The 26775-nt window shown below is 41.6% G+C and overlaps 1 long non-coding RNA gene across 1 annotated transcript; it reads right to left on the bottom strand.

Annotated features, from left to right (window-relative positions):
* Positions 1–4451: 4451 nt before the first annotated feature.
* LOC141497232 (uncharacterized) lies at positions 4452–25538 on the bottom strand. Its single transcript, XR_012471250.1, has 3 exons — positions 20640–25538; positions 19942–20052; positions 4452–12517 (listed from the first exon to the last, which is right to left on the bottom strand). It is a non-coding gene; the product is annotated as an uncharacterized LOC141497232 (long non-coding RNA).
* Positions 25539–26775: the final 1237 nt, after the last annotated feature.

Below are 26775 nucleotides of genomic sequence, written 5' to 3'. Positions count from 1 at the left end.
CAGGGTAAAGTGACCTGGCCAGGGCCACACAGCCAGTGATGATGGCGAGGATGACGTTTGTTGATAACCTTCATTGCCCCCTGGCTAAAACAAAACAACAAACTTAGTTTTATGAATGAAATTAGATTCTCTAGGATCTCCCAGCACCCAGGGGTGGAAGGCATCCTTACAGATGCCAACACCTTGCCAACATTTTGGGGGGTGTATACAATTTAGACAAAAGCAGCAAAACTTTTGGAGGCTGGCCGATGAGAGTTCGCGTAGATGACGTGATTTTACAAATACAGGTCTCTCAAATCTTATACTATTTACTGAAAATTCCTATTGACAAGAATTCCACTTATGCTGGAGAGTAACTTTACAAACTGCAGAAGGATTTTCTCCCTGTCATCCAGAATGTCTCTTATCTTATCAAGGTACTCCTATTGTGATAACCAGATAGATTAGGACACAGACCTCACATAGCAGACTAATAGAACCCTTAGCTAAAGCTTAAGAGTCAACCATCTGATTAGAACTATATTACTTAAGAAATATAAATTCCATTCTAAAGAACATCAGGTTAGACGTTTGTTTGTCATTGATTGAACCCCAGCAGTTTTCCTGTCTTTCAAGAATGACTCACCATCTAACACACAACTTAAAAGCCATCCTTTGAGATGCCCATTTGAATAAATCTTAAAGACCAGAGCTTTTCCCTTTGATCTGTTAAAAAGGACAGGCCCTGTGGGGAGACAGAGATAAACATTTCTGAACCTAAAGCTAACAGAATTATTTTGTTTTTAATCAGAACTGTAAAGATCAAGAAATATTAATAAACTATTTAAGGATATGAGAGTAGACATTATCCTTCATTCTTTTTTTTTTTTTTTTTTAGATTTTTCAAGGCAATGGGGTTAAGTGGCTTGCCCAAGGCCACACGGCTAGGTAATTATTAAGTGTCTGAGGTTGGATTTGAACCCAAGTACTCCTGACTCCAAGGCCGGTGCTCTATCCACTGCACCACCTAGCCGCCCCTACTATCCTTCATTCTTGAAGAAAACCAAGAAATCAGGGAGGTGATGCCATGACAAGCACCTGAATTAGATTCGAATGAGGGGGGCTGAGATAGTAAAGGTCTGAAGATTTCCAGACAGGCATTCTAGCCACTGTGCCACCTAGCTTCTCATAGCCCCTTAAGGGCAGGATCTATTTCTGTTTTCTTCCTTATACTGGTCTCTCTCCTTGAATGCTACAAGATTCCTAATTCTTTAAGTTTGTCAGATCTTTCAACTCATAAATGCATTTGATAATCCCCCTTGATAACCTCTATTGAGATTATCTTTATTCTCAGTCCTACTCCTAAATCCATTTTGGGATAGGTGTCAGTCCCCAGTCTGTGGTTCTGTATCATCTGCTGGTTGATTGGGTCTTGTCCTTTGTCATTGAAGAAGACCAAAATGACAGCTTTATATTTGAGACAAATGACAGTGTGTCTGACTGATGATCAGACTAATACAAGCTCAGAATGCTGTACCACAAGTGGGGCACAAAGTCCATATGAACACCTGGGGTGGGTACTCTAAACTTATGGATGTCATCGTTCCTCTGAGCTGCTTCCATTCTGCCTCCTCATAGAGCACAGCCCCCTCTCTGATGAGGGCACACCATGCTGGGCAGTCCTGTGCCAGTATCTCCCATGCTGAACAATCAATGTAAAAATTCTTCAATGAGACCTTCAGGGTGTCTCGGCATCACTTCTACTGACCCCCTTGTGGGCGCTTGCCCTGAGTTCTACATAAAATAGTTTGGGTTTTTTTTTACAAGCATACATCTGGCATTCTAACCATGTGTCTAGCCTGTTGTAATTGGACTCTCTGTAGTAATGTTGGAATGCTAGGCAGTTTAGCTCCAGAAAGGATCTCAGTGTTTTGTATCTTCTCCTGCCAGGTGATGTTCAGAATCTCCTAAAGACAATTTAAATGGAAGTGATTCAGTTTACTGACATGGCACTGGTAGACTGTCCAGTGTCACAGGCATACAGCAATGAGTTCAGTACAACAGCTCTGTGGACCTTCAGTTCTCTCCCACCCTTTCTTTTGGAGCTCCCAAATACCAAGATAGCTCTGGCATTGCAAGTGTCAACCTCATTGTCAATGTGTACCTCCCTGGAAAGGACACTGCCAAGGGAAGTGAACTTGTCTACAGTCCTCAAAACTTCTCCATTTCTTATAATCAGTGGTTCCACATATGGATGGTATGGTGCTGGCTGATGGAACACTTGTGTTTTCTTGTTAGACCAAAATGAGCACAAGCAGCAGAGAATCGATCCATGCTTTGTTGCATCTCAGCCTCAGAGGCTGCATTGAGAGCACAATCATCTGCAAACAGAAGATCTTGCACCAATACTCCCTCTACTTGGTCTTGGCTTGTAGTCTCTGCAAGTTGAAGAATTGTCTATCAGTGTCGTAGCTGACCCTGAGTCCATGTTCATCTACAGTGAAGGTGTTTTTATTACTTTCTGCTTAGCAGGTGGCAGGTCAGCACCAATCTTTTGACCTACAGGTATGGGCAGTTGGGGAGAAGCTGAGACACAATGGCTCATCCCCTTTGGCTGATTTGATCTGAATTGTCTTTATCTCCTTATGAATAAAAGAGCCTGGCTGCTATCTTGAATCCCTGGTTAATCTCTAGTGATTACATGGAGGGTTCAGAAAAACTGATACCAGGTCCCCCTGAAGGTCTCTCTTAAGAACTTTGGAATTGATGTGAATTTAGCATGGGAGATCCTGGCACAGGATGGTCAGCATGGTGTGCCCTCATCAGGGTGCCCTGGGCTCCATGAACAAGGCAAAATGGAAGCAGTTCAAAGGGATGCACACATTTTGAACAGCCCGGGTGTTTGTTGGACCTGTGACGGAGCTTTCCGAACTCGAATGGGTCTGCTCAGCCAGTCTGACACATTGTAACTTGCCCCTAACATAGGGATGTCATTTTGTTCGATAATGAAGGACAAGAACTAACCACCTTAACATGTATTTTTTTTTTAATACATTCCTTTTAATGTTCTTTTTCCTGGGTTTACCTCATTAATCAGAGTGAAAGCCTGAACAAAGAATTTCCTTTTACAACCTCTCTGTTTAACCTGGACAGGATATCAGTGCTGGCTCGCCCAAATGTCTTCCATTTGCATTGTCTTAGGAAGAATCTGAAGATCACCTGGCTGGGGAAGTCACCAGACCCTGAGGTCCTTTCTCAGCTAAACTGCTGAGCTGTTCAAACTCTCCTGTAGGGAGCACAACTCCAGTGGAGAGGCCACATTTGAATGCCAAAAGTTTATTTCTCTAAAAGACTATTTTACAGAAGTCAGACAAGGCAAGTGCTCACAGTGAGGTCAGAAGCAGCTGTACAGAGATTCTTTCAAGGCCTCTCTGAAGAACTGTAGAGCTGATTGTTTGACATGAGAGTCACTGGCACAGAAACCTTCCATTGAGGCATCACTGATTTAAAGAAGGTGCTGTGCTTTGGGAACAAAGCAAAACTGTAGTAGTTCAAAAGAAATGTGGCATGGGTAAATTTAGAGACACTGTCACTCCAAATGTTCATATGGACTATTAATGTTCTACCCATGATAGGGCCTTCTGAGCTCATGTTGATTTGATTAGTCATAGAAGAGAAATAATATTTATTGTTTTCTTAATTGTTAAACCTATTTATCCATCTTGTGTTTCTCTTACTGGGGTATATGCAAGTGCAATGTCCTACTCACTTCAATTTTTGTAGTAAATGCCTCAAATGTCTTTCTTTCTTCAAGGCCAAGGTGATTTGACTTACAGTTTGAGTTCTTTGTGGAAATAGCCTCTTCTATTCTTCTCTGTGAATTCAAATGATTTGGGAATAATTTTGAATTTTTAAACATAATCTTCCTTCACAGCTCAGGTCTTTCTCTTGGATTCTTCTCATTTTTTAAGTTTTGGTCTTGGAAATCTCAAATTTTACCATTCCATGCTTTGTACTTCTAAGCATGAGATCCCAACCAAGAGTTGATTCTCTGGAGAAATGAATGACCTAGGTAGGTTTCTAATCCCGTTTGCCCTTGATATAAGAGCAACTCTTGACTCTGTGCTTCTGTCTTTGTCTTCTGTCCCCCATCCTGCTTCCCTTTCATCTGACTAGGCTAAGTCAATGTCTCCCATGTCTAATGGACTGTGGAGTGGGGCTGGGATGTGTTCAGCCTAAGTGCTGCTCTGGGGTTTAGATACCCTACAACCTGAACCTGGATCATAACATAAGCCTGGGAGTTGCTTGTGCTTGTTGCACCAGAATCCTGAATGGACTGAGAGGGAGATGATGATGGGAACATGTAAGTATTTTATTCTGTCATTATTTTATGGGAATATGTAAGTACTTTATTGTCTGTTATTATTTTATGAGTTATCCCTCTGTTAATCAATCACTAAAAAGTTGTCAAGTACTGTTGCAGCTTGCTTCACCTTGTGGCCCTTTCAGGGACGACCTCCCTCCTGGACGGGCACTGAGAATAAGGAGTCAAGCCACACTGCTTTATGCCTCAAGCTCAAATTTATTACTGCTTAGCTTCTAACATATATACTGTTAGGTCTTCTGGGGTAGAACAAAGAAAATGAGGAAATGGGGGGATGTGCAAGCAGTCTACATGCAGCACTTGCATTACAGGATAAGGGGGTACATGGGGGGGGAGGTGGTAAAACACAGCTGTGCTTTGTGCCCTTGGGCTGTGGGGCAGAAAGACCAGCTCCCAACGACTCCAGCACACCTTATCTCTCAAGGCAGCATGCCAGCTCCTGAGATTGTGTCCAGGTGGTGGGGCCATTAGAATAGCCTGTGTTCCCACAAAGTACCTCTAATATTCCAGGCAGTGTGATAAACCCTGGGGATACAAAAAGATCATCTCCACCCTCAAAGAACTCAATTAGATTGTCTAATTGGGAAAACAAAAAAAGAAATACATGTTAGGTACAAGTATGATTAGGAAGTAATTAAAGAGGAAAGATATTAGAGTTTATAAAGTTATTTTTTAATTTTAGTTTTATTTTCAGTTTCAAATTCCTTCTAGCTCTTTCCTACCAATTGAGAAGAACAGAAATACTGAATCCTTATTCATATGAAATCACACAAAATGTTTATTTCTGTATTAACCATGTTCTCATGGGGAAAGACAAGAAAAATAAAGAAGGGGGGTATGGGAAAGAAGCTTCATTATGCATTCTGGGTCGATGAGTTTTCCATTTGGAAGCAGAAAGTAGTTTTACGTCTTTAATCCTTTGGAGATATGGTAGATGACTATATTGTTCAGTTATTAAGTTTTTCACAGTTAGCTTTACAGTATTGCTGCTATTGTTTTCCTGATTATGCTCACTTGATTTTGTATCAGTTTATATAAATCTTCAGTTTTCTGAAACCATCCTCTTCATGATTTCTTACAACCCAATAGTATTCCATCACAATCATATACCACAACTTCTGCAGCCCCTCCCTAATTGATGGGTGCCCTCTCAGTTTCCAATTCCCCTACAATAAAAAGCTATTATAAATATTTTTGTACATGAGTCCTTTTTGTTTTTCTTTGATCTCTGTGAGATATAGACCTAGTTATAGTATTACTGGGTCAATGAGTATGCAGTGTTTTATGGCCCTTTGGACACAATGCCAAGTTGTTCTCCAGAATGCTCAGAACTGTTCACAACTCCACCAGCAGTGCTTCAGTATACTGTTTATCCCACATCCCCTCCAGTATTCATTTTCCTTTTCTGTTATCTTAGCTAATCTACTGGATGCAAGGTAATACCTCAAAGTTGCTTCAATTTGCATTTCTTTAATCAGTAATGATTTAGAGCATTTTTTCATATAACTATTAATAGTTTTTATTTCTTCCTTTCAAAACTGCCTATTCATGTCCTTTGACCATTTATGAATTAGGGAATAGTTTATTCTTAGAAATTTGGCTCAGTTCTTAATATATTTCAGGAATGAAATGATTATTGGAGAAATTTGCTGTAAAATTCCCCCCTCCCCAGTTTCCTACTTTTCTTTGCATTAGTTTTGTTTATATAATTTTTAAAAAAATTTTATGTAATCAAAATGAACCTCTCTGTCCTTTGGTCACGAACTCTTTCCCTGTATGTAGATCTGATAGGTAATATATAGCATGGCTCCCTAAATTACTTTATGTATAAATCTTGTACCCATTTTGAGTTTATTTTGGTACAGTGTGAGATATTGGTCTATGCCTTGTTCCTGCAAATTTTGTCAAATAGTGAATTCTTGTGCCAGTAGTTGTGATTTAAACAGTAGGCTACTGTGCTCATTTGCTTTTGTAAATTGTGCCCATTGATCATTGTCTATTTCTTATCCTGTATCAAATTCTTATGATTACTGATTTATAATATAATTTGAGATCCTGTACTGCTATCCCACTTCACATTTTTTCCACTGATTCCCTTGAGAGTCCTGACATTTTTTTCCTTCATATGAAATTAGTTATTAATTTTTCTACTGAATAAGTAAATAAATTTAGGTAGTATTGTCATTTTTATTATATTTGCTTGGCCTATTCATGAGCGGTTAATAGTTAATGAATTTAGTTGTCTTTATTAGTGTGAAGAATGAATGAACACAGTTTTATAATTGTGTGTCTTTGCAGTTAGACTTCCAAGTATTTTACACTATCTACCATTAATTTAAATGGAATTGCTGTCTTTTCCTCCTTGGTTCTGTTAGTAATTTATAGAAAGGTTGATGATTTGTGTAGGTTTATTTTATATACTGCAGCTTTGCCAAAGTTGTTCATTGCTTTGATTAATTGTTTAGTTCACTCTCCAGGATTCTCTAGGTTAATTTCTTTTTCTTATCTTATTAATATGGCTAGCATTTGTAGTACAGTATTGAATGGTTGGTTCTTGTCCTTCGTTATCAAAGAAAACCAAAATGACATCACTATGTTTGAGACAGATTATAGTGTATCTGACTGTGGCTGATCAGACCAACAGGAGCTCAGAATGCTCTACCACAGGTCAGGCCCAAATAGTTCATGTGAACACCTGTCACAGTTACATGTCACAGTATTGAATAATAGTGGTGACAATAGGCAGCTGTGCTTCTCTCCAAATATTGTTGGAAAAGTGTCTAGTTTATCCACACTATGGAAAAGGCTTCCACTTGGTTTTAGATAGACCATAGTTATCATTTTAAGAAAAGATTCATTTATTCCTGTGCTTTCTAGTGTTGTTTTTTTTTAATAGGAATGTTATATTTTGTCAGTAGCTTTTTCTGAAGCTATTGATAAAATCATGTTTTTTTGTTTTTGATATTTATATGGTCAATCATGCATCTAATTTTTCTAATATCAGATCAGTCCTGCATTCCTGGTATAAATATACTCATTGTATATGATCTTTTTGATATATTGCTGTAATCTTGCTAGAATTTATTTAAAAATTTTGCACCAATATTAAAAAAATTGGTCTAGAGTTTTGTTTCTCTGTTTTTGCTCTCCCTGGTTTAGATCTCCAAACCATATTGGGTAGGATGCTATTTTTACCTATTTTTTCAAACAGTTTGCATAATGTTGGAATTAATTTTTCTTTAAATGTTTGATAGAAAAAACAAACCAAAAAAAAAAAAAAAAACAAGTGGGGGCGGCTAGGTGGCGCAGTGGATAAAGCACCGGCCCTGGAGTCAGGAGTACCTGGGTTCAAATCTGGTCTCAGACACTTAATTACCGAGCCATTTGGCCTTGGGCAAGCCACTTACCCCATTGCCTTGCAAAAAAACCTTAAAAAAATGTTTGATACAATTTACTTGTAACTCCATCTGTTCCTGGATTTGGTTGGTTGGTTTTTTCCCTTATGGAGTTCATTTATAGCTTGTTCAATTTCTTTTTTCAAAATTAAGGTTATTAAAGTATTCCATTTCATTTAAATTGTGAAGGCATTAGAATTAAGAGCTGTTAGAAAAGACTTCTTGTAGAACATCAGATTTTACTTGGTATTTTTATAAAGGAAGCCAAGGAAATCAGTAGGTAGAGATGAGGAAGGAAAGGATTCCAAGGTCTTCTTACCATCATCTTTCCGTCACATAGGTTTAAAACTTAAGTGTCATTCTTGACAGTTTCCCATATCCAATCAATCATCAGGTCTTACCATGTTTACCTTCTGAACATCTCTTATATAAGGCCCCTTATCTCCTCAGACCTTGCTGTCAGCTTCTGCAAGCACTCATCCTCCAATGCCTGGACTATGGCATTTCTTTCAGTGGGTCTCCCTGCCTCATCTCCCCTCTAATCCATTGTCCATTGAGCCATCAAATTAACCTTTCTAAAATATCTGACCATGTAACCCTCCTGAACCCTTCCTCATTAAACTTCAGTGACTTCTTATTCAAATATAAAATCTTTGTGTTTTTAAAACACCTTATACCCTGACCCTTGCACAACTTTCCAGTCTTTGTGCACCTTCCTACCCTCCATATATGCTATATCCAATAACACTGGCCTCCTTGCTCTTCCTCACACAACATGCTCTTATCTCCCTATTTGACTGTGAGCTACTTGAAAGTAAGAACTGTTTTTTTTTCTGGTTTTGTTTGTTTTTTGATCTCCTTAGCACAGTCCCTGGCACAGAATAGGTATTAATAAATGCTTCTTGACTTGACTTTTACCTCTCTGTAGTTTCTACCTTCTTAATTGTTTAGACCAAGCTGTGTGATCTTGGTTAAGTCACTTGATTCTATTGCCTTGCAAAAACCAAGAAAAAAAATTTAATTAGGTTTCATGTATATTTTTAAGTATTTCTTCTTTTGTGCTTCTTTTGAGTTTATTTCTAATTTTTAAAATAAATATTTAGTTCATCAAATCATTCCTTTTCTATTTTGTTAACATAAGTCTTAGGGATATAATTTTTCCTGAGCATTAATTTTAGCTCCATCCAGAAATTTTGGTTTAATAATTTTGTCATTAACCCTATCTTTCATGCAACTGTTTATTCTTGTTGTTTGGTACACTCATTATTCTGGATGTTATTGTATTTCCATTTAAACCTATGTCTTTTTTGTGTTTCCTTAACTGATTGCTATTTTTAATTTATTCTGGTCTATAAATGATGTTTTGTATTTCTCCTTTATTGCATTTATTTTCATTATCTCTAGGCCCAGAAATATTTTTTTTTAAAGTTCCATGTAGGGGCGGCTAGGTGGAACAGTGGATAAAGCACCGGCCCTGGAGTCAGGAGTACCTGGGTTCAAATCCGGTCTCAAACATTTAATAATTACCTAGCTGTGTGGCTTTGGGCAAGCCACTTAACCCCAACCCCGTTTGCCTTGTAAAAAACCTAAATAAATAAATAAATAAATAAATAAAGTGCCATGTAGTGAAGGGTGGCTAGTGGTGCAGAGGATAGAGCACCGGCCCTGGAGTCAGGAGTCCCTGAGTTCAAATCCAGCCTCAGACACTTAATAATTATCTAGCTGTGTGGCCCTGGGCAAGCCACTTAACCCCATTGCCTTGCAAAAAACCTAAAAGAAAAGTTCCATGTAGTATTTTAAAAATATTCTTTAGTGTTCCTTTTGGGATGTCATCATAATAATGTAAAAATTTGTTTTGACTATATATGTTTATAACAAATAGTTTTTGTTGTTCTCAATAATGGGGAAGTGGAGGAGGGGATGGGAGAGTGAAAGGACAGAATTTTGACTGATTAAAACAAATTTGTGTTTAAAAGACAAGATGCCACAAGGCTTGATTTTTTTTCCAATTCTGTATTTTCCTTTTTATCTTTAGTGTGTCTTACTCTGCGAGTAATGTCTTAAATGAGGGACAGTAATATCTGCATCTTTTCCCTTACTTTCTATGTCTTCCTATAATTTAGTTAATTTTTCATTTATGAATTTAAATGCTAAGGAATTTGAAGCATTTAACTTTAATATTGATATTGGATGGTTGCCTATAGTTCCTTTTAGCACAGTGTAATTTCCTTGTTAATATATTTATGTTGTGATTTTTTTTTTTGAAAGTATGATGGTGATTCTACTGCTTTGAATTCACCTGATAGGATTGTAATTTTGTTGCAGCCTCTCATTTTTATTCTGTGCATATCTTTACTTTAGAGGTTGAGTTTTTTTAATAAGCAACAGATTATATAGTTTTGTTTTCTTATCCCATCTATTACTTTCATTTAACTGACTTGTTTAATCTAGTCACATTTAAAGCACTGAATTAGGTTCATATTTTCTTTCATTTATGTCTGTAGTATTGTTTTTTCCGAATTTTGCATGTTTCCTTCTACCCTCTTATAAAACAATATTTTATCCCTATAATTGTTTAATGTACTTTAAGGCAAATTTATTTCATTAGCTCTCCTTTCTATTTCCTTCCCATCTCCCAATTATCAATCCTTTCCTTAGTTTCACTATTTTAATTTTTTCTTTCCTCCTCTTAGTTATATGATTCTCCCTTTTGCAGTTTCTTTTTTCTTAGTTAAGTGTTAAGTTGAGGCAATTAGATAGCATCCTAGAGTGCTGGTCCTGAAATCAGAAAGACCCAAGTTCAAACATAGCCTCAAATACCTGCCTGAATCCCTGATCAAGATACAACTTCTGTCTCTTTCACTTTCCTAAACTTCTCTCCAATGGGAATAGTATTAGCAGTTACATCCTGGATTGTTGTGAGGATCAAATGAGATATTTGCAAAACACTTGGAGAATAAATCTTGTTTCCTTCCTTTCTTCCATCTACCTTCTTTTGCAAAGCCATTTCAGATACTGGAAATTGAGAACCAGGAAAACATTATACTATGGAATTAGGATAAAAAAGCAAGTGAAAGGGGGAAAAATAGTCAAGCTTAAGATGAAAATTTTAAATAATGTACTTACATTCCTGTTTTGGAAAGGGTGGGACAAGGTTATAGGTCAGGAACACCACATATACTGTCAGGGTCAGTTGATATTTTGGCCAATTGTACTGAACTGCTTTTTCTTCTCATACTTTCCTTATGAAATCCTTGACGTAAAATCAGAGAAGAGTCCTGAAGTCGAGGGACTTGAGTTCAAATTCTGGCTCTGAAACTTACAAGCTATGCAACAAATTCAATCAGCTTCCTGAATTACTGTCTTTTTGTAAAATGAAAATACTACTACTTATATAATCCTCTCATGGGGTGGTTGTGATGAAAGTGCTATACTGTTATATAATGCCATTTGTGTTCATTCTCATTTTGGTTCTGAAATGGTTATGGGATAAGTCATTATGCTGCTATTATTCATTCACATTTACTATTTGATGGTATATTGCATGGGTGGATATTATTAATTATGTAACTGAATAAAAATGTTGGCCCCCAAGCTCATAAAAAAATAATTTTTTTTTCTGAAAATGTGGAAAATTGTGCAATTATCAGGGATTAGTTTGGTTAGGGGGAAATTATTGGGCCTATCTTCAGAAGCGACTTTTTTTTTTTAGGTTTTTTTTTTGGCAAGGTAGATGGGGTGCCCAAGGCCATACAGCTAGGTAATTATTAAGTGTCTGAGACCGGATTTGAACCCAGGTACTCCTGACTCCAAGGCCGGTGCTTTATCTACTACACTAGCCACCCCCAGAAGTGACTTCTTAAGGAAGAAGTAAGTGAATGTTGCCACTTTCCATTAAAAAAATAATAAATGGATAGCAACAGAATTATTTTGCAAACACAGATTCCTATTTCTCCCTTTTCCCATTCTAGCTGGCTAGAATATCATATATTAAATTACAATAAATACATTTCTCTTCATGATATTTCAAAAAAGGAAGGAATTCTTAATTCTCCATGAAGTTATCTTCTGGTGCCCCGTTGTGACATAGAGGTGCCCTTGGGTTGCTGAAGGCTATGCCAGCAGAACACAATTCCTGGTAGGTACTAGCAGACTGAAAAGGCACCAGATGTGACTTACAGCACACCTAGCATGTTTTCCAAGGACCAGCACAGCACAAGAAGACTGGCTTTCTGGTAATGATTTTTTTTTTTGCAGGGCAATGGGGTTAAGTGACTTCTCCAAGGTTACACAGTTAAGTAAGTTTTAAGTGTTTGAAACAAGATTTGAATTTAGGTCCTCCTGACTCCAGGACCAGTGCTCTATCCTCTCCATCACCTAGCTGCCCCCTGGTAATAATTTTTTTGAGGGGACAAAGGAGGGGGCTACAGCAATCTATGAAGCAAAGATTAAAAAGGCTTTAGTCCTGTATGGCCCCCTTCTGCTTCTACGGTAATGGTGGCAAAGTGACAGCAAAGGGGATGGGGGCTACTAGGCATCACAAGTTTTAGATCATCAACAGACTTTTAATTTGATGATTGCTGCTTTAAAAGTAAGAGGCTTGTCCAAAAGCAGTGAAGCTGACTCCTTTCAATCTTGGCATTCTTGTTATAAGTGAAGTCAGAAGGAAATTCAGTGGTAGCTCATCGATACTCATTGATGGCTCATTGGAAAGATACTGCAAGGAGTTGGTGGAGTAGGTTTCATCTTATACCAAATGCTACAAGAAACATTATTTCAAGGAACATTTGTTCATCATATATCATTGTATTAACATTTGCAAAAAGGCCACCATGAAAATAATAAAATGGAAAAGAAATTCTATGAAGATCTTGATAAGATTCTCTATGTAAAATCTACTCATCCTCTAATATTTGGGGGGGAAAGATGGGAATTCTATCAGTTCAGTGTTTTGTTTTGTTTTTTCAGTTTAGTATCCAATTCTTTGTGACACATTTGGGGATTTCTTTTTTTTTTTTTTTAGGTTTTTGCAAGGAAAATGGGGTTAAGTGGCTTGCCCAAGGCCACACAGCTAGGTCATTATTAAGTGTCTAAGACCAGATTTGAACCCAGGTACTCCTGGCTCCAAGGCTGGTGCTTTATCCACTACACCACCTAGCCACCCCACATTTAGGGATTTCTTGTCAGAGATACTAGAATGGTTTGCCATTTCCTTCTCCAGCTCATTTTACAGATGAGGAACTTAAGAAAACATGGTTAAGTGACTTGCTCAGGATCACAAAACTAGTAAATGTCTGAAGCTTGATTTGAATTCTGGAAGAGAAGTCTTCCTAATTCTCAGCCCAGTGCTCTATCCACTCGCTGGCCAAAGTGGGAAAAGGTAAAGATAGGGAAGAACATATAGAAAAGTAGGGTTCAAGAGTGAGAAATGAGAGAAGTCAGAGGCTGTAGATTACACAGAAACCTCACACCACTGTCATGAACACTTTTCCTCAAGAAAATAATTGAGTCACTATGCATAGGAAAGATCAAATAATAAATGTAATTAAAGAATAAAGTAAAAATATTGACAGGAGAGGCTTATTATCAGAACTGATTTATCAGAGCTATGATCATAATTTATAATAAATCTATTACTAGTAAGAAAAAGATGTGGTGGATAATTAAAGTATTATCCTGAATTATGTAAACAAGCTATTGCACTTGAAAATGGATAACAGAAATGATATCAGCAGAGCATACAATATATCTAGAAGCTGCATAAATTACTATAACAAGGAGACAAAAAGAGCCTAGAAAACACTTAATCTGCAAACATTTGACTTAATTGTTAAATGGAGAAAAATAGCTGCCAATATGAACCTGTCTGTCATCTCTTATAAAAATGAAAAAAAAATTTTTAAATCTTATAAAAATGGATAATGGAGAATTATGGATAGTTTGTCTCATAAAACAAGAGATAAGCATGGGAAAGTAAAGCCAGTCTAAAGAAAGCTCAATGGTATATTCAGTTAGACAAACTCAACTGAAGGGCACTCAAAAATGAAAATGAAAAAACATATACATATATATGTATATATATATATATATATATATATATATATATATATATATATATATACATGATTTGCAAAAATCATTATGACTATTTTCTTAATCGAGGATAATGGAACCACCACACTTGGATTCTTAAATCACAGTCCCTAAAAGTGCTTACAGAGAAAGGAGAGATGGCACTAAAAAGAGAAGAAAGATAGTCAATGCAACCAGACCAGATCAAACAGAGAGGAAATCCACTGCTGGAAGTGATAATTTTGAGGATATTCAGGGTCCAATTTACAAGTTATCTCAATGAGGACAAGAGATTAAAGGTACTTTACTTAGTAATAATAAAAAAACATAACCAAGAAAACATTTTTAAAAAGTACCAATTTAAAAGTATCAATCTATGCCTTCACTAGGACAATCCCCAATAAGAATATAAGAACAGGTTTTTGCACATACACATACACACTCACACTCCAACAATGCACCATATCTTGGTCATCTCATGACTATGAGATGCAAATGAACCTGTTCATTGTGCTTCTTATTTGTTGATTATGAAGAAAGCATTTTATTTGGTAGATTAAAATGCCATAAAGCAGTACTGCAGAGGATAGAGTGCCTAACCTTGTAAGAGATCTAGGTTTCAATCCTGACTTGTTCTTTGTGAGCTTAAGCATCTCAATTAATTGCAAAAACCTGTTCTCATATTCTTATTGGAGATTGCCCCAGCGAAGCATATGAAATCATAGATAACTCTTTTAAATGGATATTTTTTAATATTTTCTTGGTTATTTCTTCATCTGTAAAATAAAGTCCCTCTGAGTTCTGACATCCTCTGATCTAAAACGTTCTTTTCCTCCCTGTTGATCTTAATGGCAAGAAGACCTGAGTTTGAATCCTAACTCAAACACTAGCTGTGCAATCATTTCAACCTTAGTTTCCTCATTTGCAAACTAGGGGTAATAGCACCCACTTCACAAGAGCGAAGTTCTACATAAATGCCAGCTATTATGAGGTCTTTTATGACCAAATGTCTTCCATCTATCTGTTAGGATCATTCAAGATTCCTAGGAAGATATAATGGCAGAATAACCCTGTTCTCTAACCCTCTGAAAATAAATACTAGTAGATCTATCAAAGAGGAGTTGTGTGCTTGGCACACATTTGCCCTATGATGGAGGAGGTCCTGCAAGTAGAGAAGATATTCCCTCTGATTGTGAAGTCCTCCTGATGTTGGTGTTGGTGAATGACACTGTCCCAAGATCTGTATCAAGCCGCAATATTCTGCAGAGCCTGGAAGAGATCTGGGACAGAGATATTAAGAGACTGGCAGAAGGTGACACAGCTAGTAAGAGTCTCTGAACGTCACATCCAGAGCTCTCTCCACTATGCCATCCAGACACCTGTCCATATATATGGGTGGGACAGACACCTAAGAGTGTATATAGATAGATAGAAAGATAGATAGAAAGAAAGATAGATAGATAGATAGATAGATAGATAGATAGATAGATAGATAGATAGATAGATCTGGAACAAATATAGTTAACAGTATGAATACCTGGGACAGACAAAAGAGAAGGACAACAAATTAAGGTCAAAGTTGGAAAAAAAAAGGGTAGGCTAGATCCTGCTTTGTAGAGATTGTAAAGCACCTTTACCAACTCCAAGCTTCCCATAACAAGGTCCTTTGTTTCAGTACATTTTACTGATGTTATAATAAAGCAGCAAGGTCTGGACCACTGCTGCCTTTAAAGAGATAAAGAGCAAGCCATAGAGGAGAATGGAAAAGTCCATGAGCTGGCTGCAGCATATCTAATAAGGAACTAAAAAGAACAGGATTAAAGTAAGTTATTGAAGAACTGAATGACGAAGAAAATGGGTTGATTACATTAAAAGTAAAAGGATGACAGGTGGATGGCCAGTGCTCCATTGGTATCATTGAAATATTAGAAGAAATGAAGACCTCTGCCCACCCCAAATGAAATTTTCAGGAGGGCATGGATTCAAACTGCACAAAATGGGAAGGCAAGAATAGATTACAAACTGCACCACAGGAAGGAACTCCCATTTTGTTAAAGTCACAAGTACATTTAGTAAAGAAATATAAAACTAGGGAAAAGGTGATACAATATTTGATCGTTTGAAGTTCATTTATAACTTGAGAGATAAAAGTAAATTATGGCAGAAATCAGATTATGAGACAGTGAGGAGATAGTGGTTGATGATGAACAATAGGAATTTCATGGAGATGGCTTTTTCAAAGAGATAAACTGAGTGAAGAAAGATGCTGAGGATAGTCAGACAGAATAAAGGACCAAAAGTAAAGCAAGGGAAAGACCCGAGTGTTCTTTTAGGTAGTTGTTGAATAAAAGAGATGCATGAGAATAAATAATTGCTGTGATAAGATCCTGAAATATTTGGGAAGGAACTAGGCAAAAAGAAAGTCTTCTTCCCTTTTTATGAATAACACAAAAGGAAGTGGAGTGGATTAAGATTCTGACAATTTTTTAGTGACTGCTGGCATAACATAATATTTCCAGTTCTCTCCATTCAGATTCAGTTTGGAAAAGGGAGGTCTCTAAGGAAACGAGGAAAGAAGACAATGTTTAGAAAAACTGCTATGGAAGGAAAAAAAAGCCTTTCTATTGCTATTTCCTATTCAAATTTGAAGTCTGTAATTTTCTGGAAAGTGTATGGTTGGCTAAAATTTGTCTAATATTTATTAAATTCTTAAGACTCAATGTTTATAAAGCCAGCACAAACTTTCTGGTGTTGAATAAGAGCTGCACTACAGTAGAATGCTTTTCCACATTCATTGCATTCATAAGATTTCTCGCCAGTATGAATCCTATGATGAGAAGTAAAGGATGCCCCTTCCCATATGTATTACATTCTTTAGGTTTCTTTCCAGTATGAGTCCTGTGATGGTCTATAAGTTGTATGCTCTGGCAGAAAGTTTTCCCACATTCATTACATTTATAAGGTTTTGCTCCAGTTTGAGCTGTAAGATGGAAAATAAGGGATGCCCTGTGAGTGAAAGTCTTCCCACAGTCATTACATTCCCAAGGTTTCTCTCCAGTATGAATTCTCTGATTTTCAGTAAGAAGTATGTATTGGCTAAAGGACTTCCCACCTTCATAAAATTCATAGGGTTTCTCTCCTGTATGAATTCTCTGCTGCAGAGTAAGCCCTGTGCTTCGATAGAAAGTCTTCTCTCACTCATTACATTCATAAGGTTTCTCTCCAGTATGAATTTTTCTGCTGTTGAGTAAGCTCTGCTCTCAAGGGAAAGGCCTTCCCACAATTGTTACATTCATAAGGCTTTTCTCCAGTGTAAATTCTCTGATGTTCAGGAGAATGTGCTTTGGCAGAAAGGCTTGCCAGATTTATTGCATTCATAAAGTTGTTCCCCACTATGAATTCTCTGATGTGACCTAAGGGATGATCTATGACTGAAAGTTTTTCCGCATTCATTGTATGCATAGGGTTTCTCCCTTGTTTGAATTCTAATGATGTTCATTTAAGTCCCAAATTCCTGTGGAAGGACTTTCCACATTTATTACATTCATAGGGCTTCCCTTCAGTGTGATTTCTCATAGTTTTATTACATTTCTGAGGATGCTCTTCACTGTGGATTGTCTGAAGGAAAGTAACACATGATCTCTGGTTAAAAGTTTTCTCATGATCATTATATTTACAAGTTTTTCTCCAGTCTGTATTCTATGATAGTAATAATGGAATTATAATGGAAGGATTTCCTACTTTCAATATAATTAGTAAATATTTTCTTTGAGCAGATTCAGTTACATTTACTTAAGTCTGAATACATTCTGAACTTCTTTCTGTGCATCTCACGTGGATCAATTCTCTTTCTTATGGATATTCTCTGTTATGGAAAAAGAAATGGGCCTAAACTGAAAGTCTGTCATATTGCTTATGCTCAGGACATCTCAATTTATTGGAAGTTTTCCCTTTGAGAATCTATTTTTGCATAGAATATTCCTTCTTATTGCTTTGCTGCCTCCATAAAGTAGCATTATAGATTCTCAAATTGGTGACAAAGAGACCATTCCTTGTAAGCCTTTTTTCTGGGGTGATGCCCTGATAACTTCTGGATCTCTTTGGTTTCAGGTCTAGTCTCCCAATCTGAAAGAAACTTTATTTTATTTTTTAAAAAAATTATTATTTTTAGGGGTGGCTAGGTGGCACAGTGGACAAAGCACTGGCCTTGGAGTCAGGAATAACTGGGTTCAAATCCAACCTCAGACACTTAATAATTACCTAGCCGTGTGGCCTTGGGCAAGCCACTTAACCCCATTGCCTTGAAAAAAAATCTAAAAAAAAAAAATTTATTATTTTTTTTAATTACTCCAAACATTTTTTCCCAATTATATGCAAAGTTGGTTGTTAACATTTATTCTTTTGCAAGCTCTCAAGTTCCACATTTTTCTGCCCCCCCCTTCTAACCCCCTTCCCATTGACAGCAAACAATCTAATATAGATTGTAGGTGTACAATCAAATTTAACATCTGAAAGAAAATTTAAAAAGTATTCCTTTGGGGGCAGCTAGGTGATGCAGTGGATAGAGCACCAGCCCTGGAGTCAGGGAGGACCTGAGTTCAAATGTGGCCTCAGACAGTTAAGAATTACCTAGCTGTGTGGCCTTGGGCAAGCCACTTAACCGACTGCCTAGCAAAAACCTTTAAAAAAAAGTATTCCTTTGCCCAGCACTCCTATCTTCTCCATCTGGAAAAACTACTCTCAAATTTTAAAAAGTAGAAGTAACTTTGTTTTTTATAGTCATTTCTACTTCTATAAATGCTTTTTGTGAATGATCCAGATCAATGATTGTTTTCCACATGGAGAAAGTCTGAGAGTAATTTAGGGGTGTACTCATGTTCACATTGCTAATAAGTACAGTATTCCTTCCTCTATGCCCTAAATTGCTTTTTTCTACAAAAGGCAGAAGACTCAGTTTCTTAGTTAAGTAGTTTCGATGTGGTATTATCATTTTGGCAGGTGATGAGGATGCATATGAAATAGAACAATGTCTATTCTCACGAAGCTTATGTTCTACTGAGGAAGAGGTATAAATGAGTAAATATAAAGTCAAAATCATTTCAAAGGCTGAAAAGCCCTGACAATAAGGAGGATGAAGAAAAGCAGGGGAATGACAAGGTCAGACTTGTACTTTAGGAAGATGACTTTGGCAGCTGTGAGGACGATGGATTAGGGAGCAAATAAGTTTAGTGAAGGGAATAAGAGACCTTGGAGTTCATCTAGTCCAATTCCCTCAATGTGTACAACTGAGAAAAGTGAAGTTAAGTGACTTGCTTAAGGTCACAAAGATAGGAAAGAGTAGCTGAGATTTGAACCCCAATCTTTTAACTTGAAGTCCATTGTTTTTAACCCTATATTATGTTGCCTCTCCAATGGACAATTTATCTAGATGTCAGTGCAACAGTTCCTAAAGATTGTTCTTGCAAGAAAGATGGAGATCTTATCTAGGCAAAAGCAAGGAATTAAATGCAAAATTACTAGAATGGTAAGACAATAGCAATAGTTATTAACAGTTTGGAAGTAGGTTACTCTGGGGATGTATACTTAGTCTATGCTTTACATTTTTATCAAGATGAGGGAAGCATGGTTAGAAAAGAGTTTGTCTAAATAAAGGTCTGGGGGATTTAGTGGATTAGCAGATTAATAAGACTCCATATTATCCTTCAGCAACAAAGAAAGCTGATACAAGTATAAACTACATTAAGAGCCATAACTTTCAGTACTAGAGAGGTAAGAGCACGGGTCTGCTCTGTTCTTGGCTGACCACACCTGGATCAGTACCCATTCAATAAATAGTGAAAAAAAAAAACCCTATGATTTCAGCAGAACCTGAAAGACCTGACCTGGCTTCAAGAATTTCTGATTTCCTCTTAAGGGCACTACTTTCTCTGAGGTAGAAAAGGCCAAAAAAAGGGAAAATGTATGATAAATTATTTGCTGAGATGAAAATGAGACTCACTGAAGGAGGTTGCTCTGAGCACCTGCCAGAGACTTAATAAGTTTACAGAAGGTCTTGTCTAGCATTTGAAAGGTGCTCCATAGGATTCATCAGCCAGGCTCTCCATCACTCACCTGGACAGGTGCTTGCTAGGATGTCTTTCTCCAGATTCCACAGTGCTTCCCCTCATTCTAGCAGGTAGATCACATCTGGAAACTGCAAGTCCTGCCCAGAGGAGCCTTCATCTTTAGAAACATGCAGTTTGGGGGGTGGGGTGGGGGGGAAGAGGAGAATGTTAAAAAAGGTGCTTAGGATGATATGACAGGATGGATCTCTAGAGGATGTTCTTATCGGGGGTGGGGGTGGTAAATGAGTCCATTTGAACTCAGAACAAAAATCATTTCATTTGACCAACCCCCATGGAAAGTTGGGGCCCTATGATGTCTGGAGCACTTGCACTGGATCTTTTTTTTTTTTAGATTTTTGCAAGGCAGTGGGGTTAAGTGGCTTGCCCAAGGCCACACAGCTAGGTAATTATTTTAGTGTCTGAGACCCGATTTGAACTCAGGTGCTCCGGACTCCAGGGCTGGTGCTCTATCCACTGTGCCACCTAGCCGCCCCACTTGCACTGGATCTTAAGAGAAAATCCAGGATCTGAGGGAACACTTAAGGGCAACATGAGCTGTTGCTAACCAGTTGCATAAATGCTAAACATGCCATATACATTGAATCATTCACTAAGTTTGAATGCAAAGGGCCTCTGGAGGAGATCCTGAGGGAGGGTGAAGAGGTAGGGCGGTAGGGAGGTGGAGAAGTGGGGAGCTGTCTTCACCCAGGCCGACCAGGTTCTGGTAGTTCCTACAGTTCTTTCTGGGCAGGTGTTCCACATCCTTGAAGGTCTTCATGTCCTGAAACAACAAATACACATGTGCTCAGCCAGGGCCCCTCCTTCCCAGGAACCTGGAAGGAATGGCAGACAGTTTGGTCTCAAAGTTAACATTGAGCGTGTTTGAGTCAAGGATAGAGTGAATATGAACCTTATGACCATCTCTGTACAACTGTACAAGAAAAGGCCCAGAGCTAGTGATCTGGGCTGTGTCTTGGGCCTAGGTCTTCCAACTCCAGGCCTGACTGCCCTCTGCCTCTGACCTCAAGATCACTCTTAGATATCCCTCCCATAAAAAGTGCCTCTCATCTGGAGCTATCCCCAGCACTAAAGACACTTAGGTCTGCCCAGCCCCTTGGAAAAGTCCTCGGAAAGCCCCCTCCCTCAGGTAGTTCAGCTGACCCGCAGTTAGACTTCCGAGGACCATGGCTGTCCTCAGAGAGGGGAAGGGCTCAACCCTAGCACTGACTCCATCCTTCTCACCTGACTATGATCATCTAACATGGCTGGTATTTTCCTTGGTGCTTTGTTTTCTCCTGAGGCTGCTGGCTCTGTCCAGATGCTCAGCCCAGGCCCCCTTGACTTCCTTCCCCACATTTCCCCATTTATAGAAGCCTCCAGTGGGTTGGTTTCATTTCACTTGGACTCCTACAGGGTCTAATGATTAGAGGACCCCTCAAGCTCCATAAATTATTGCTGCTCATTCTATCCTATGTGAGATTCCTTAAAAATGAAGCAGACAACGTCATTTTATAACCTGATGATTAATGATTTTGATGATAGTGACAGCCAACATTTATACGGTGCTTGTTACAGGGCTGGGCTAAGCACTTTCCAGTTCTTACCATCACAACAACCCTGCAAGATGGGTGCCCTTATTACCACATTTTATAGAGGAGGAAACTGAAGCCAACAGGGAGAAGTGACTAGCCCAGGGTCATACAGCTAGGAGGTGGCTTTCCTCACTCCAGACCCAGCTCTCTATGCTTTGGTGCCACCTCACCACCTCTAGAGGGAAACACATGTCTTCCAGGGGGCTCTGCTAGGACCCTCCAGGATTTCTGGGCCAGTGTGAAAATGGAAGAGGTAAAGGCAGCTATGTACATACTGCTGTGGATAGAGCTCTGGTCCTGGAGTCAGAAGAACCTGAGTTCAAATTCAAGCTCAGACACTTAACCCCATTGCCTTCAAAACCCCACCCCACCCCCAAATTGGAAGAGCTATTCTAAGAACAGAGAAGCTGGAAGGGCCTTCCAGAAGCTCCTGTTAGGAGATGGCATTGTGTGGAAACTGCCAAGACCCACAAAACCACAAGAGCTCAGCCTAGCAAGCTCCATGTGATGAAGCCAGGAGAGGAGAGACAACCTTGGCTACATGCTAAGCAACCAATGGAGGACCGGGATGAGAGGACTTGGGTTCAAGAAGAACCTGCTCAGAATCCAGGATGCTTACTACCTTTTGTCTCCTGTCTCATCCCTCAATGGCAGGCCCTGAGACTCAACATGGCGGGGCCAGGGGGAACCTGAGGAATGTCCAGGCCGACGGTTATTCCCCTTTGGTAGTTTGGCCAAAGAAGCACTACTCAGAGTAACACCTGAAAAACAAGACTGCAGAAGAGACCAATCATGTGGAAATAAAGTTATCAAAAATATTTGCCCAATCGAATTCAGATCCCTAAATCTGGGTCCACGTCAGGAAGTCTTGCTCTAGTCAGGCTTCTCATCAGGGAAGCTGAGTTCTGGAAGGCTGTCACTAAAGTCCAAAGGCTCTCTAAGTCTGACAAAGTCTTATAGAAAAAAAAAACCACTTTCCTTTCCTGCTAAGAACCATCAGTGTGTAGTAGTAGTAGTAGTTCCCTGCCAACCTGAAGTTTGCACTTTGGTAACCTTCCTTGGGAGGCTTGTGACCTGGACTGTCAGCTGCAGAGGGGTGCTGGCCCATGTTGGGGAAGGGAGCACCCCGAGTCTGGAGCTGCCTGGCCTCAAGAAATCCCAAGTCTGTTAAGAAAACAGAAACAACCTCCCTGAAAGCTCCTGCCATTCCTACTTCTTCTCATGTGCTGTCTGACACGCAAAGTGAGGGTGCATGCTTAGTATCGCCAGGATGAAGGTAGAGGGAACCACTCCCCAAAACAGTCATGCTGGGAGCCCAGGGGAAGAAAGAGACACAGCACCAAGGAGAAACTGCCCAGAGGAGGAGCCCCTGAGACCCCGGAGGGAGGCTGGACTGATGGCCTATTCTCATCTCATCTTGACTACAAAGTGGAGACAGCGATCCTACCATGCCTTCATAATTCTGTTTCAGTCATTCATTGACCTCCCTGACCGTCCTCAGATGCAGGCATTTTTACTGGCTGACCCCATGTCCTCCTACCATAATCTCCATCTCCTCTCTTCCTTTCTGAAGTTTCCTTCATTCCTAGCTCACTCTCCTTCAGCAACAAGCCAAGAAAGGTCCCTTCCTACCACTCCTTCCCAAAGGTCACTCTCTCCAGAAATGATTGCATGTTGTCTTCCCCCATTGGACTTGGGAGCAGGGGCTCTCTTTTGTCTTTCTCTGCTTCCCTGGGATGAACAAGAAAGGACTGCATGGGCCGGTGGAAGCAGCTGGATTGGGCAGGAATTGCCCAGGTTTAAATCTGTGAGCCTCTGCTCTTAGTTACTTCCCCCCTCTGAGGGATGGCTGCTATCTCCATCTCGCTCCTCAGTCCACATCTGAGGTCAAATCCAGTGATTCGGATTCTAGATCCAGACTCCCCCAGGGTTAGGGAGAGGAAAAGAAGCTCCTGCTAAGAACCTTGATGTCTCTTGAGAAAGAAGATAGTTGCACCCACCAGGTGGACAGGGGCTGGCAGGAGCACAGGCTCTCTTCTTGGGCAAGGGTAGTGTCCTTAGAACAGAGATGGAAGAGAAACGTATCTCAGTCAACAGGAAAAGAAGAGAAAAAGGGAGAATGTGAGAAGGGAGAAGAAGGGAGGTTAAGCGAGGGAATTAGAAACTAAAAATGTGCAAATACTTAGTAAAAATGGGAATCTGAGGGGTTGCCCATAAATTATAGAATGACTGAAAAGATGGATGTGATGGAATATTATGTAATGTGATTAATGCTACTTTATTCTAAGAAATAGGGAAGGTGAATGGAAAAAGCATTTCTCTTGTCACTTAAAAATGCAAAGGTTTTTTTACAAATATTATCTCACAATAGCTAGGGGCTATTTTTATTCCCATTTTACAGGCATGGAAACTGAGGCAACAGAGGTTAAGTGGCTCATCCAGGATTATCCTACTACTACTAGCTGTCAAGGCCACATCTGAATGCAGGTCTTCCTGATTGCAGACCCAGGGCCAATGCTCTATCCAATGGGCCACCAGGTGATAAAGGGAATGATGGTTCTTGAGAAACTTGGGGAGACCAAATTAACTAATTCAGAGGGGAAATGAGCAAAAGCAGAATAATTCACATAAGGCAGAGACAAACAACTTGGAAAGTCTTGAGAACTTGCTTAGCCACAATTCCAGAGGACTGATAATGAAACATGCTGCCCACTTCCTAATAGAGACATGAAGGACTGACTCAGATTGCAGGAGACCTAGACATCACCCAGAAATCTGGTATATGTGTTTGTAACAGGAGTTTTGTTTTTCTTTTGTTCCTACCACTTGAGAAGGAAGAAGAGAAGGCTGGTTTTGGCTGATTAAAAAAAAAGACAGGAAGGAAAAAAGTCTGAGGAAAAGGACTGGCCCTGTCTTGTGCTTCCAAATCCCTAAATTAGAAATCCCCAGATGTCTCTCTGCTGATGTGGAGGATGACGGACATTCATGAGCCATTTGTATGACTCAATTCAATCAAATGAAAATTCACGAAGTGCCACGTGCCAGGCTCAGACTCTTCTTGGGGATACAGACATGCCTGTCCTCTCAACACTTCCATTCTACCAGGAGATACCACACAGACCCAGATAGGAAACAAGAAAAGAACTGAGGAAGAAGAGGAATGAGTGGAACAGGAGGGTAGAGGAGTGGCCAGGGACCATCGGAGATGCCGAGCAGCCAGGCCTACAAAGGAGGATTTTGAGACAGGCCGTGACAAGAAAGACATTCTTGACTGAGCCGATGCTGGCAAAGGCAGGGAGGTGGGAGCAAGTCCTACGGTCTCCCTGGAGGGCAGATTGCAGCTCTCCTGAGGAGGCTGAGAACCAGAAGTCTGGATGATTTGCTGGAGGCCACAAGCAACTGACGGCTTTTGAGACTAGTGACTGCTCAGAGCTCAGAAAGGCTGTTTTGGTGACTAGAGAAGGGGGCGACTAGAGTCAAGGGTGCTGGGCTATTGCAGCTGAAGGAGAAAGAAGATGGGAGACGTAGAAAGGGATGCCGCAAGATGTGAAGGCGGCCAAGATCGGAGAAGACGGGACGTAGAGGAGAAATTAGCTATAGAAAGGGCGGCGGGGAGAGTGCCAAGCGCCAGCCGCGTGGGTTTGGTAGCGTGCTTTCCACACAACTTGGGTGGCCACAGCCCCGGGTGACAGGCACTTGCCCTGCTGTCGAGTTTTTGCCCCAGAAATCTATGCAGCAACAGGGCCAGAAGCGCTGACGTGTGCGAGCTAGAAGCCCTGTGGGCCAGGCAGCGCCCGCGGCGGGGCCGGGGCCGGGCCGGAGCCCCAGGTGAGAGTCCGGCTGGGAGGCGGCGGCCGGGCCCTGCTTGGCGGCTCCTGTTTACGGGGTAAAGTCCATGGCCACGGCCGCTCTGCTGTCAGAGACTTCCCTCAAAACCTCGAGGATTCCGGGCAGGATTCGAATCCAAGTCAGGCAGGAGAGTGCTCTGGACCAAGCGGGGCGGCGCCGGAGGGGGCGGTTCTTACCCGGGTCAGGGTCAGGGTCAGGGCGTTGCTCCAGCATCTAGGGCCCCCCAACCCCACCCTAAGGGTCCCGGGGGCCCTTCGCCACCCCCCGCTGCGCGCAGGCCTGGGCCGGGCCTCGCCCCGGGCTCCTCCTCGGGGTGGGGTGCGGGGTGCCCCGACAAGCTGGGGGCCTCGGGGGAGGGGAGGCGGGGCCCGGCGAGGAGAGGGAGCGCCCCCCGCCCCCCGGGAGGCAGCAGCGCCCCGAGGAGAGGAGGCCCCGCGTCACCCCGGCCCAGCCAGGCCCCCGGAGCCCGGGGAGCCCGGAGCCCGGGGCCCGGAGAGGCCGGAGAGCCAGGAGCCCGAAGCCCGGGGCCCGGGGAGCCCGGGGAGCCCGGGGCCCCCGGGGCCCGGGGCCCGGAGAGGCCGGAGGCCGGAGCGCCCGGGGAGCCCGGAGAGGCCGGAGAGCCAGGAGAGCCCGGAGCCCGGGGACCCCGGGGAAGGAAAGGGCCCGGGGAGGGGAGGGGGCGGGGCTCCGGATGGCTGGCCAATGAGTGCGTCCGCTGGCCGAGGAGGCGGGGCAGGGGAACCGCGCACGCGCGGATCCCCCCCCCCCCGCCCGGGAGCCGAGGCCCGGCCCTTCCGCCCGCCCGCCCCGGCGCAGGGCGGAGGCGGAGGCCGGACCCACCGGGACGGGCCCGAGGCTCCACGCGGCGAGGAACGGAAGAGGGAACGGAAGTGACGTCGCGAAGTGGTGGGAGACGCCCTTTTCCGGCCGTTTCCGTTTTGACCTCTGAGCGTCGGTGTCTCCGTGGCCACTCGCCGGAAAGCCTCGGGCCGCCTCGGCGAGGACTTCTGGGAAACGTAGTTCGGCCAAAAGGGAGCGGGGCCGGGGCCGGGGCCGGGGCCGGAGGCGGGCAGCGGCGCGTGCTTGCTGCCCCCAGCCTCTTGCCTCAGTTTCCCCATCCTCCACAACAGGGCCCGGGGGGGGGCCGAGAAGGGGGCGCAACCCCGGGGGCCGGAGGAAGCGGCCCCGAGTCAGCCCCGCCCGGCACCCCGCCACGCGGGCGGCCCCCCGCGCTCTCCGCGGGGCGCCCCTGGCAGGCCCTCGGCACCCCCTGCTGCTGCTGAGCCGGAAAGCGAGGGGGAGGGGCCCAGGCCAGGCCGCAGCGACCGCACCTGGGCACCCCGTTATTGTGCTGGGCTGCGGCCCAACAGCCCACTTGTCACGATTAAAACCTATCGGGG

The sequence above is a fragment of the Macrotis lagotis genome, chromosome X (genome assembly GCF_037893015.1).
Source record: "Macrotis lagotis isolate mMagLag1 chromosome X, bilby.v1.9.chrom.fasta, whole genome shotgun sequence".
Lineage (NCBI taxonomy): Eukaryota > Metazoa > Chordata > Mammalia > Peramelemorphia > Peramelidae > Macrotis > Macrotis lagotis.
The sequence above is the reverse complement of the archived record's forward strand: the minus strand, read 5'-3'. Positions and strand labels throughout refer to the sequence as shown.